Source organism: Scylla paramamosain, chromosome 15 (assembly GCF_035594125.1).
Source record: "Scylla paramamosain isolate STU-SP2022 chromosome 15, ASM3559412v1, whole genome shotgun sequence".
Lineage (NCBI taxonomy): Eukaryota > Metazoa > Arthropoda > Malacostraca > Decapoda > Portunidae > Scylla > Scylla paramamosain.
The window spans coordinates 25,753,512-25,766,011 of record NC_087165.1 but is presented as its reverse complement, the minus strand read 5'-3'; the positions used below and the strand labels follow the sequence as shown (position 1 = coordinate 25,766,011).

The 12,500-nt window shown below is 43.9% G+C and overlaps 1 protein-coding gene across 1 annotated transcript in view; it reads right to left on the bottom strand.

The window, feature by feature from the left end:
- Nucleotides 1–12,500, bottom strand: part of LOC135107745 (piggyBac transposable element-derived protein 3-like) — a 24,338-nt gene that overhangs the window by 9,543 nt on the left and 2,295 nt on the right. The window contains exons 2-4 of the mRNA XM_064018056.1: nt 11,139–11,309; nt 7,660–7,842; nt 2,646–2,822 (exon numbers count right to left, since the gene is read on the bottom strand). The gene's annotated coding sequence lies outside the window, so the exon portion shown is untranslated. The remainder of the gene's footprint in view (nt 1–2,645; nt 2,823–7,659; nt 7,843–11,138; nt 11,310–12,500) is intronic.

Genomic DNA, 12,500 nt, shown 5'->3' with positions numbered 1-12,500 from the left:
ACAAGGATAGCCAGGGTGCTGGACAGACAGGGCACACATGAGGCTGTGCCACCTGTCCAGCAGCCCAGTAATGCAAGAACAGGGGAGGCAGGGTAAACTCTGGAACTCCCTGCCTGCTTCTGTATTTCCACCTTCCTATGACTTGAATTCCTTCAAGAGGGAGGTTTCAAGACACTTATTCATCAATTTTTGACCACTGCTTTGACACTTTTATGGCACTGGCATTTCAGTGGGCATATTTTCTTATTGGATTTTTGTTGCCCTTGGCCAGTGTCACTCCTACATAAAATTGAAAAAAAAAAAAAAAAAGCTGACCTAAGCGTGGTGACACAGAGGTACCAGCAAGTGACCTCAGGAAGATGAAAAAGTAATGGAGGTCATCTATTTCACCAATCACAATGACATGAAGGCTAGGGACACCACAGGGCCAAGACACCACCACCAACACCACGCCGCCCTTCACGCGTCACCCAGGCCGACAGGTTGGCGGCCCAGCGCGTTGGCCTCACACTTGCACTGTTCCTCCCCTGGTATGTGTGTGTGTGTGTGTGTGTGTGTGTGTGTGTGTGTGTTGATAATCTTCCTTTCCTGTTTTTTTTTCTTTCAATATTTTTTTCTCTCTCTTTTTCTTTATTTTCTATGTGTGTGTATATCAGTTTAAAAGCTTCATTCTCCTGTCATAGGAATATTTGTCACCTGGTGTATCTTTTCAGTCATTCTTTTATATACTGACTAAGATCTCTATCCTTGTAATATAGAGACCACAAAAGCAAGTATTCTCCTCTCTACTGCTCTCATCTAACCTAACCTAACATAACCTTAGCAAACCAAACCTAACCAAACCAAACCAAACTTAACCTAACCAAACCTAACTTAACCTAACCAAACTTAACCTAACCCAACCTAACCAAACCAAACTTAACCTAACCCAACCTAACCAAACCAAACTTAACTTAACCGAACTTAACTTAACCTAACCTAATCGAATTTAACCTAACTTAACCTAACCTAACCAAACTTAACTTAACCTAACCTAACCTAACCAAACCTAACTTAACCTAACCTAACCAAACTTAACCTAACCTAACCTAACCAAACTTAACTTAACCTAACCAAACTTAACCTAGTCTCACCAAACCCACGTCTCTCCACAGATTCACATTGACATCCCACGCATGTCTCCCCTGATTCCGTTGTTCCAACAAACAATCGTACAAGAAATGTTTGAGCACATTCTGTACATCTGGGCCATCCGTCACCCTGCCTCAGGTTACGTGCAGGGGATCAACGACCTTGTCACACCCTTCTTCATCGTCTTCCTTCATGAGGTGGTTCCTAAAGGTGAGGTTTTCAATGTCTTTTCCTACTTTGTGATTTAGATTAAGTTCTTGTCTTGTAAGGGCCTATTCTGTAATGCTCTGCTTTCTTGTTCCTTCTCTGCCATCTAGACTTTTCCAGAGTCACAGAGGGATAATTAGCTGTGTTCTCAAGAGTGTTTCTCCTGTTGATAATGTAGAAGTCTTGTTAATCTGTTACCACAATTTTAAAAACACTTAAAAATGCTTTGCTCATTTATCAAGACTGTTTTTCAAGGTCAAGGAGATGATTAGCCAGTTTTCAAGAGTGCTTCTCCTGTTAATAATGTACAAGTCTTGTTAATCTGTCACTAGAATCATGAAAAACACACTTAAAAACATGTACAGCTTCATCTAGAGCCTTTTTGAAAACAGAGGAAGTACAGCACAGAAGTGTTTCAAAATATGGTACCAAATATCTATCAGTTTATCTATCCATCAGTTTATTTTGTTAGAAAAGGGAACAAGGGAGAGAGAGAGAGAGAGAGAGAGAGAGAGAGAGAGAGAGAGAGAGAGAGAGAGAGAGAGAGAGAGAGAGAGAGAGAGAGAGAGAGAGAGAGAGAGAGAGAGAGAGAGAGAGAGAGAGAGAGAGAGAAATATAAACGATGATAATAAACTTGTAAGAAAAGGAGGAGGAGGAGGAGGAGGAGGAGGAGGAGGAGGAAGAGGAGGAGGAGGAGGAGGAAGAGGAATAAGCAAGATAAACAACAACAACAGCAACAGCAGCAGCAGCAGCAACAACAACAACAACAACAACAACAACAACAACAACAACAACAACTCAGTCTTTCCATAAAACAAAGACAAGACACATTTTCTTCCAAAACATTTTCCAAAACCATTTTTCACATCATTTCTGAGACAGGAAGTGAGATTCAGTTGAATATTCAATTATCAGGGGGCAATTTCCTGCTAACCCTCTTAAATTGGGGGAGGAGGAGGAGGAGGAGGAGGAGGAGGAGGAGGAGGAGGAGGAGGAGGAGGAGGAGGAGGAGGAGGAGGAGGAGGACATGAACTGATAAGAAAATTTCAACAGTATATTTTGTATTTTTGAAGCAGGAAACCACAGATTGAAGCAGTAAAACAATAAAAAAAAACCAGCTGGAAGAGGAGGAGGAGGAGGAGGAGGAGGAGGAGGAGGAGGAGGAGGAGGAGGAGGAGGAGGAGAAGGAGGAGAAGGAGGAGGAGGAGGAGGAGGAGGAGGAGGAGGAGGAGGAGGAGGAGGAGGAGGAGGAGGAGGAGAAGGAGGAGGAGGAGAAGGAGGAGGAGGAGAGAAAATTCATGTATTACCTTATTTGGAAGTGGCAGTGGATCTTAGTCCTTGTTTTCCGCCTGGCTCTGTTCCTTCTGTGCCACGCTGAGTGCTGTGGTGGTGGTGGTGGTGGTGGTGGTGGTGGTGGTGGTGGTGGTGGTGGTGGCGGTGGTCATGGTGGTGGTGGTGGTCATGGTGGTCATGGTGGTGGTAGCCTGTCGGAATAAAAGCAACATTAGTAATTTTCATGTACCAGTAATGTAAGTAATGTACCAGTAAATATATCAATAAATGAAAGAATGTTAATAATTGTGGAGGTGAAGAGAGACACAGGTGTTACGGCTCAGTTCTGACTAGTCTTGCTGTTGTGTCTAGGGGTGAGTAAGCCCTGGTGTTGGTCTTATTGATGCTGGGCTGGGCTGCTTGTGGCCTCAACCTGCTGGGTGATGGGCTGGTTCAGGCGCAGACTCACCCACTAATCAGCCCCGGTCATGTGTGAAGGGTGCACCAAGTATTGCTGCAGTTATTAATATTTGTGATGAAATCTGAAACTGTTCCTGAGATCACCAGGTACGGGAACACACAGGGGCCACGTGGCTACACTTGTGAGGTGTAATACATTAATACTTCACATTAAGGGGAGCGTCCGGTCTGGAGACGAAAAAAAATGAAAAATAATGACTTTTTGTGAAAAAAATATATGTGGTAGGTATACTTGTTGGCAGCAATCTCGTAAAGATTTAAGGGGAAATGCCCCATAGTTTCCCTTTAAATGGCATTTAAATGTCACGCAATCAACCACGTGCGTTTGTTTACATCAGCAGAGTAAGTTTTTCTTACCCAATACTACGAAAAACGCTAAAATCTGAACTTTTTTTTGCTTGGATACGATATGGCAACACTCAAGGCGAGTGTGTGTGTGTGTGATACTAGCTCCCAGCAAGGATCCTGCCTCCTCAGTGCTCACGTAGCTCTTGTCACGGGAGGTTGTTGCTCAGTCTCTCGCGACTTCTCCCACTCTCACAGCTACTAAGCGCGTTATTTCGCCACTACAAACTACAATCTACCTCCTGCCAACCATGCCACGGTTGTCTAAGAGAAAGCAGCAGAGCAGGGATGCCTGGGGCGTGAAGTTGGATACAGAAAGGGGAAAAATACCTCGCCTGGAGCCGCCAGTCGAGCCGCCAGTCACAGCAAGATGTGGTCACAGCAAGATGTGGTCACGGGCAAGCAAAACAAAGTTTTCTGGCTTGAAAAGACTCTCATTTGTTGCACAGTCAGCAATACTGGACCATAATTATGGTTACAGGAAAGCCTGTTTGCTGCCAGCATTGAATATCAATACGAAGGCGCTAAGAAGATCTCTCACAACAGAAGATGAAGAAAGAAAGAGGCACCACGAAGTCCAGATGAAGCCGAAAAGAAAGCAGAAAGAGAAAGCATCAGCAGAGTACGAACCTGGTGGCTTCTAAAAAACCTGGCAACAAAGAGAAGTGTGGGCAACTTTGACACCCCTTGCTTGACAAGATAATACATTGCCTTTTCGAAGGCAATGGGGGACCAGGAGCCTGATATACTTAGAAATACATCTGATTGTATCAATAGATTGATTATGATAAAAAAGAACTCATAATAAACCTGAAAAAGCTTCCTAGTGTATTATAACTGGATCGTAATCGATCAATAAACTTTATCGGCCCGTATCTCAAAACATAAGTTATCCCCCTTTAAAAGTTTTCACAGGAGTTAGTTTTAGCTTGATTTCAATGAAACAAAAACTAAAACACAGAAGAATACTTCTTCTTCAAAGTTACGTAGGCGTTTTTTTTATATAGGTCTCATGTAATTTTGTATTAATATTTTTGGTAAAAAAAAGGCGAAAGAAAGACAGATAAAGAAAAATCATAAAACAAAACCAAAAGCCAAAATGAAAAATCTGCCTACGTAACTTTGTTAGGTATCATAACATCTCTAAGCCACAGAAAAATAAAGGTTGTGGGCCAATTAATAACGACGGTGAAAAGTTTTAAAATTTTCCTTGAAATTGGAATTGGGGGGGGTGGGGATGAGGGGGGTGGGGGCAAGAAAGGGGATCAATGTCTAATATTGATATACATGTTGCCAATACTTCACAACATAAAAATCAGAGCGATTCATGCTTATTTAGCAGAGATACAGAAACACCCATCCAAACCGGACTCTCCCCTTAAGGCAAGAACAATGTGAAGATGTGCTCAGTACGCCACGTTTGTCAAGGATACAATGCTCAAGACACAATGAACATCACACAGAGACTGGCTGTGTTGTTAAGGAGCTGCCATGCTGTGCTGTGCTGTGCTGTGCTGTGCTGCCTTGCCTCTCAACCTGTACACTCATATTTAAAGCAGTGAGGTGCAGTTTACACCCTTGCTGTGTGCTGTGTCTCAGTGTGTGCCCAGCCCATCCACAAGGATAGCCAGGGTGCTGGACAGACAGGGCACACATGAGGCTGTGCCACCTGTCCAGCAGCCCAGTAATGCAAGAACAGGGGAGGCAGGGTAAACTCTGGAACTCCCTGCCTGCTTCTGTATTTCCACCTTCCTATGACTTGAATTCCTTCAAGAGGGAGGTTTCAAGACACTTATTCATCAATTTTTGACCACTGCTTTGACACTTTTATGGCACTGGCATTTCAGTGGGCATATTTTCTTATTGGATTTTTGTTGCCCTTGGCCAGTGTCACTCCTACATAAAATTGAAAAAAAAAAAAAAAAAAAAAAGCTGACCTAAGCGTGGTGACACAGAGGTACCAGCAAGTGACCTCAGGAAGATGAAAAAGTAATGGAGGTCATCTATTTCACCAATCACAATGACATGAAGGCTAGGGACACCACAGGGCCAAGACACCACCACCAACACCACGCCGCCCTTCACGCGTCACCCAGGCCGACAGGTTGGCGGCCCAGCGCGTTGGCCTCACACTTGCACTGTTCCTCCCCTGGTATGTGTGTGTGTGTGTGTGTGTGTGTGTGTGTGTGTGTGTTGATAATCTTCCTTTCCTGTTTTTTTTTCTTTCAATATTTTTTTCTCTCTCTTTTTCTTTATTTTCTATGTGTGTGTATATCAGTTTAAAAGCTTCATTCTCCTGTCATAGGAATATTTGTCACCTGGTGTATCTTTTCAGTCATTCTTTTATATACTGACTAAGATCTCTATCCTTGTAATATAGAGACCACAAAAGCAAGTATTCTCCTCTCTACTGCTCTCATCTAACCTAACCTAACATAACCTTAGCAAACCAAACCTAACCAAACCAAACCAAACTTAACCTAACCAAACCTAACTTAACCTAACCAAACTTAACCTAACCCAACCTAACCAAACCAAACTTAACCTAACCCAACCTAACCAAACCAAACTTAACTTAACCGAACTTAACTTAACCTAACCTAATCGAATTTAACCTAACTTAACCTAACCTAACCAAACTTAACTTAACCTAACCTAACCTAACCAAACCTAACTTAACCTAACCTAACCAAACTTAACCTAACCTAACCTAACCAAACTTAACTTAACCTAACCAAACTTAACCTAGTCTCACCAAACCCACGTCTCTCCACAGATTCACATTGACATCCCACGCATGTCTCCCCTGATTCCGTTGTTCCAACAAACAATCGTACAAGAAATGTTTGAGCACATTCTGTACATCTGGGCCATCCGTCACCCTGCCTCAGGTTACGTGCAGGGGATCAACGACCTTGTCACACCCTTCTTCATCGTATTCCTTCATGAGGTGGTTCCTAAAGGTGAGGTTTTCAATGTCTTTTCCTACTTTGTGATTTAGATTAAGTTCTTGTCTTGTAAGGGCCTATTCTGTAATGCTCTGCTTTCTTGTTCCTTCTCTGCCATCTAGACTTTTCCAGAGTCACAGAGGGATAATTAGCTGTGTTCTCAAGAGTGTTTCTCCTGTTGATAATGTAGAAGTCTTGTTAATCTGTTACCACAATTTTAAAAACACTTAAAAATGCTTTGCTCATTTATCAAGACTGTTTTTCAAGGTCAAGGAGATGATTAGCCAGTTTTCAAGAGTGCTTCTCCTGTTAATAATGTACAAGTCTTGTTAATCTGTCACTAGAATCATGAAAAACACACTTAAAAACATGTACAGCTTCATCTAGAGCCTTTTTGAAAACAGAGGAAGTACAGCACAGAAGTGTTTCAAAATATGGTACCAAATATCTATCAGTTTATCTATCCATCAGTTTATTTTGTTAGAAAAGGGAACAAGGGAGAGAGAGAGAGAGAGAGAGAGAGAGAGAGAGAGAGAGAGAGAGAGAGAGAGAGAGAGAGAGAGAGAGAGAGAGAGAGAGAGAGAGAGAGAGAGAGAGAGAGAAATATAAACGATGATAATAAACTTGTAAGAAAAGGAGGAGGAGGAGGAGGAGGAAGAGGAGGAGGAGGAGGAGGAAGAGGAATAAGCAAGATAAACAACAACAACAGCAACAGCAGCAGCAGCAGCAACAACAACAACAACAACAACAACAACAACAACAACAACAACAACTCAGTCTTTCCATAAAACAAAGACAAGACACATTTTCTTCCAAAACATTTTCCAAAACCATTTTTCACATCATTTCTGAGACAGGAAGTGAGATTCAGTTGAATATTCAATTATCAGGGGGCAATTTCCTGCTAACCCTCTTAAATTGGGGGAGGAGGAGGAGGAGGAGGAGGAGGAGGAGGAGGAGGAGGAGGAGGAGGAGGAGGAGGAGGAGGAGGAGGACATGAACTGATAAGAAAATTTCAACAGTATATTTTGTATTTTTGAAGCAGGAAACCACAGATTGAAGCAGTAAAACAATAAAAAAAAACCAGCTGGAAGAGGAGGAGGAGGAGGAGGAGGAGGAGGAGGAGGAGGAGGAGGAGGAGGAGGAGAAGGAGGAGAAGGAGGAGGAGGAGGAGGAGGAGGAGGAGGAGGAGGAGGAGGAGGAGGAGGAGGAGGAGGAGGAGGAGGAGAAGGAGGAGGAGGAGAAGGAGGAGGAGGAGAGAAAATTCATGTATTACCTTATTTGGAAGTGGCAGTGGATCTTAGTCCTTGTTTTCCGCCTGGCTCTGTTCCTTCTGTGCCACGCTGAGTGCTGTGGTGGTGGTGGTGGTGGTGGTGGTGGTGGTGGTGGTGGTGGTGGTGGTGGTGGTGGCGGTGGTCATGGTGGTGGTGGTGGTCATGGTGGTCATGGTGGTGATAGCCTGTCGGAATAAAAGCAACATTAGTAATTTTCATGTACCAGTAATGTAAGTAATGTACCAGTAAATATATCAATAAATGAAAGAATGTTAATAATTGTGGAGGTGAAGAGAGACACAGGTGTTACGGCTCAGTTCTGACTAGTCTTGCTGTTGTGTCTAGGGGTGAGTAAGCCCTGGTGTTGGTCTTATTGATGCTGGGCTGGGCTGCTTGTGGCCTCAACCTGCTGGGTGATGGGCTGGTTCAGGCGCAGACTCACCCACTAATCAGCCCCGGTCATGTGTGAAGGGTGCACCAAGTATTGCTGCAGTTATTAATATTTGTGATGAAATCTGAAACTGTTCCTGAGATCACCAGGTACGGGAACACACAGGGGCCACGTGGCTACACTTGTGAGGTGTAATACATTAATACTTCACATTAAGGCAAGAACAATGTGAAGATGTGCTCAGTACGCCACGTTTGTCAAGGATACAATGCTCAAGACACAATGAACATCACACAGAGACTGGCTGTGTTGTTAAGGAGCTGCCATGCTGTGCTGTGCTGTGCTGTGCTGTGCTGCCTTGCCTCTCAACCTGTACACTCATATTTAAAGCAGTGAGGTGCAGTTTACACCCTTGCTGTGTGCTGTGTCTCAGTGTGTGCCCAGCCCATCCACAAGGATAGCCAGGGTGCTGGACAGACAGGGCACACATGAGGCTGTGCCACCTGTCCAGCAGCCCAGTAATGCAAGAACAGGGGAGGCAGGGTAAACTCTGGAACTCCCTGCCTGCTTCTGTATTTCCACCTTCCTATGACTTGAATTCCTTCAAGAGGGAGGTTTCAAGACACTTATTCATCAATTTTTGACCACTGCTTTGACACTTTTATGGCACTGGCATTTCAGTGGGCATATTTTCTTATTGGATTTTTGTTGCCCTTGGCCAGTGTCACTCCTACATAAAATTGAAAAAAAAAAAAAAAAAAAAAAAGCTGACCTAAGCGTGGTGACACAGAGGTACCAGCAAGTGACCTCAGGAAGATGAAAAAGTAATGGAGGTCATCTATTTCACCAATCACAATGACATGAAGGCTAGGGACACCACAGGGCCAAGACACCACCACCAACACCACGCCGCCCTTCACGCGTCACCCAGGCCGACAGGTTGGCGGCCCAGCGCGTTGGCCTCACACTTGCACTGTTCCTCCCCTGGTATGTGTGTGTGTGTGTGTGTGTGTGTGTGTGTGTGTGTGTGTGTTGATAATCTTCCTTTCCTGTTTTTTTTTCTTTCAATATTTTTTTCTCTCTCTTTTTCTTTATTTTCTATGTGTGTGTATATCAGTTTAAAAGCTTCATTCTCCTGTCATAGGAATATTTGTCACCTGGTGTATCTTTTCAGTCATTCTTTTATATACTGACTAAGATCTCTATCCTTGTAATATAGAGACCACAAAAGCAAGTATTCTCCTCTCTACTGCTCTCATCTAACCTAACCTAACATAACCTTAGCAAACCAAACCTAACCAAACCAAACCAAACTTAACCTAACCAAACCTAACTTAACCTAACCAAACTTAACCTAACCCAACCTAACCAAACCAAACTTAACCTAACCCAACCTAACCAAACCAAACTTAACTTAACCGAACTTAACTTAACCTAACCTAATCGAATTTAACCTAACTTAACCTAACCTAACCAAACTTAACTTAACCTAACCTAACCTAACCAAACCTAACTTAACCTAACCTAACCAAACTTAACCTAACCTAACCTAACCAAACTTAACTTAACCTAACCAAACTTAACCTAGTCTCACCAAACCCACGTCTCTCCACAGATTCACATTGACATCCCACGCATGTCTCCCCTGATTCCGTTGTTCCAACAAACAATCGTACAAGAAATGTTTGAGCACATTCTGTACATCTGGGCCATCCGTCACCCTGCCTCAGGTTACGTGCAGGGGATCAACGACCTTGTCACACCCTTCTTCATCGTCTTCCTTCATGAGGTGGTTCCTAAAGGTGAGGTTTTCAATGTCTTTTCCTACTTTGTGATTTAGATTAAGTTCTTGTCTTGTAAGGGCCTATTCTGTAATGCTCTGCTTTCTTGTTCCTTCTCTGCCATCTAGACTTTTCCAGAGTCACAGAGGGATAATTAGCTGTGTTCTCAAGAGTGTTTCTCCTGTTGATAATGTAGAAGTCTTGTTAATCTGTTACCACAATTTTAAAAACACTTAAAAATGCTTTGCTCATTTATCAAGACTGTTTTTCAAGGTCAAGGAGATGATTAGCCAGTTTTCAAGAGTGCTTCTCCTGTTAATAATGTACAAGTCTTGTTAATCTGTCACTAGAATCATGAAAAACACACTTAAAAACATGTACAGCTTCATCTAGAGCCTTTTTGAAAACAGAGGAAGTACAGCACAGAAGTGTTTCAAAATATGGTACCAAATATCTATCAGTTTATCTATCCATCAGTTTATTTTGTTAGAAAAGGGAACAAGGGAGAGAGAGAGAGAGAGAGAGAGAGAGAGAGAGAGAGAGAGAGAGAGAGAGAGAGAGAGAGAGAGAGAGAGAGAGAGAGAGAGAGAGAGAGAGAGAGAGAGAGAGAGAGAGAGAGAGAGAGAGAGAGAAATATAAACGATGATAATAAACTTGTAAGAAAAGGAGGAGGAGGAGGAGGAGGAAGAGGAGGAGGAGGAGGAGGAAGAGGAATAAGCAAGATAAACAACAACAACAGCAACAGCAGCAGCAGCAGCAACAACAACAACAACAACAACAACAACAACAACAACAACAACAACAACTCAGTCTTTCCATAAAACAAAGACAAGACACATTTTCTTCCAAAACATTTTCCAAAACCATTTTTCACATCATTTCTGAGACAGGAAGTGAGATTCAGTTGAATATTCAATTATCAGGGGGCAATTTCCTGCTAACCCTCTTAAATTGGGGGAGGAGGAGGAGGAGGAGGAGGAGGAGGAGGAGGAGGAGGAGGAGGAGGAGGAGGAGGAGGAGGAGGAGGAGGAGGACATGAACTGATAAGAAAATTTCAACAGTATATTTTGTATTTTTGAAGCAGGAAACCACAGATTGAAGCAGTAAAACAATAAAAAAAAACCAGCTGGAAGAGGAGGAGGAGGAGGAGGAGGAGGAGGAGGAGGAGGAGGAGGAGGAGGAGGAGGAGGAGGAGGAGGAGGAGGAGGAGGAGGAGGAGGAGGAGGAGGAGGAGGAGGAGGAGGAGGAGGAGGAGGAGGAGAAGGAGGAGGAGGAGAAGGAGGAGGAGGAGAGAAAATTCATGTATTACCTTATTTGGAAGTGGCAGTGGATCTTAGTCCTTGTTTTCCGCCTGGCTCTGTTCCTTCTGTGCCACGCTGAGTGCTGTGGTGGTGGTGGTGGTGGTGGTGGTGGTGGTGGTGGTGGTGGTGGCGGTGGTCATGGTGGTGGTGGTGGTCATGGTGGTCATGGTGGTGGTAGCCTGTCGGAATAAAAGCAACATTAGTAATTTTCATGTACCAGTAATGTAAGTAATGTACCAGTAAATATATCAATAAATGAAAGAATGTTAATAATTGTGGAGGTGAAGAGAGACACAGGTGTTACGGCTCAGTTCTGACTAGTCTTGCTGTTGTGTCTAGGGGTGAGTAAGCCCTGGTGTTGGTCTTATTGATGCTGGGCTGGGCTGCTTGTGGCCTCAACCTGCTGGGTGATGGGCTGGTTCAGGCGCAGACTCACCCACTAATCAGCCCCGGTCATGTGTGAAGGGTGCACCAAGTATTGCTGCAGTTATTAATATTTGTGATGAAATCTGAAACTGTTCCTGAGATCACCAGGTACGGGAACACACAGGGGCCACGTGGCTACACTTGTGAGGTGTAATACATTAATACTTCACATTAAGGCAAGAACAATGTGAAGATGTGCTCAGTACGCCACGTTTGTCAAGGATACAATGCTCAAGACACAATGAACATCACACAGAGACTGGCTGTGTTGTTAAGGAGCTGCCATGCTGTGCTGTGCTGTGCTGTGCTGTGCTGCCTTGCCTCTCAACCTGTACACTCATATTTAAAGCAGTGAGGTGCAGTTTACACCCTTGCTGTGTGCTGTGTCTCAGTGTGTGCCCAGCCCATCCACAAGGATAGCCAGGGTGCTGGACAGACAGGGCACACATGAGGCTGTGCCACCTGTCCAGCAGCCCAGTAATGCAAGAACAGGGGAGGCAGGGTAAACTCTGGAACTCCCTGCCTGCTTCTGTATTTCCACCTTCCTATGACTTGAATTCCTTCAAGAGGGAGGTTTCAAGACACTTATTCATCAATTTTTGACCACTGCTTTGACACTTTTATGGCACTGGCATTTCAGTGGGCATATTTTCTTTATTGGATTTTTGTTGCCCTTGGCCAGTGTCACTCCTAAATAAAATTGAAAAAAAAAAAAAAAAAAAAAGCTGACCTAAGCGTGGTGACACAGAAGCGTACCAGCAAGTGACCTCAGGAAGATGAAAAAGTAATGGAGGTCATCTATTTCACCAATCACAATGACATGAAGGCTAGGGACACCACAGGGCCAAGACACCACCACCAACACCACGCCGCCCTTCACGCGTCACCCCAGGCGACAGGTTGGCGGCCCAGCGCGTTGGCCTCACACTTGCACTGTTCCTCCC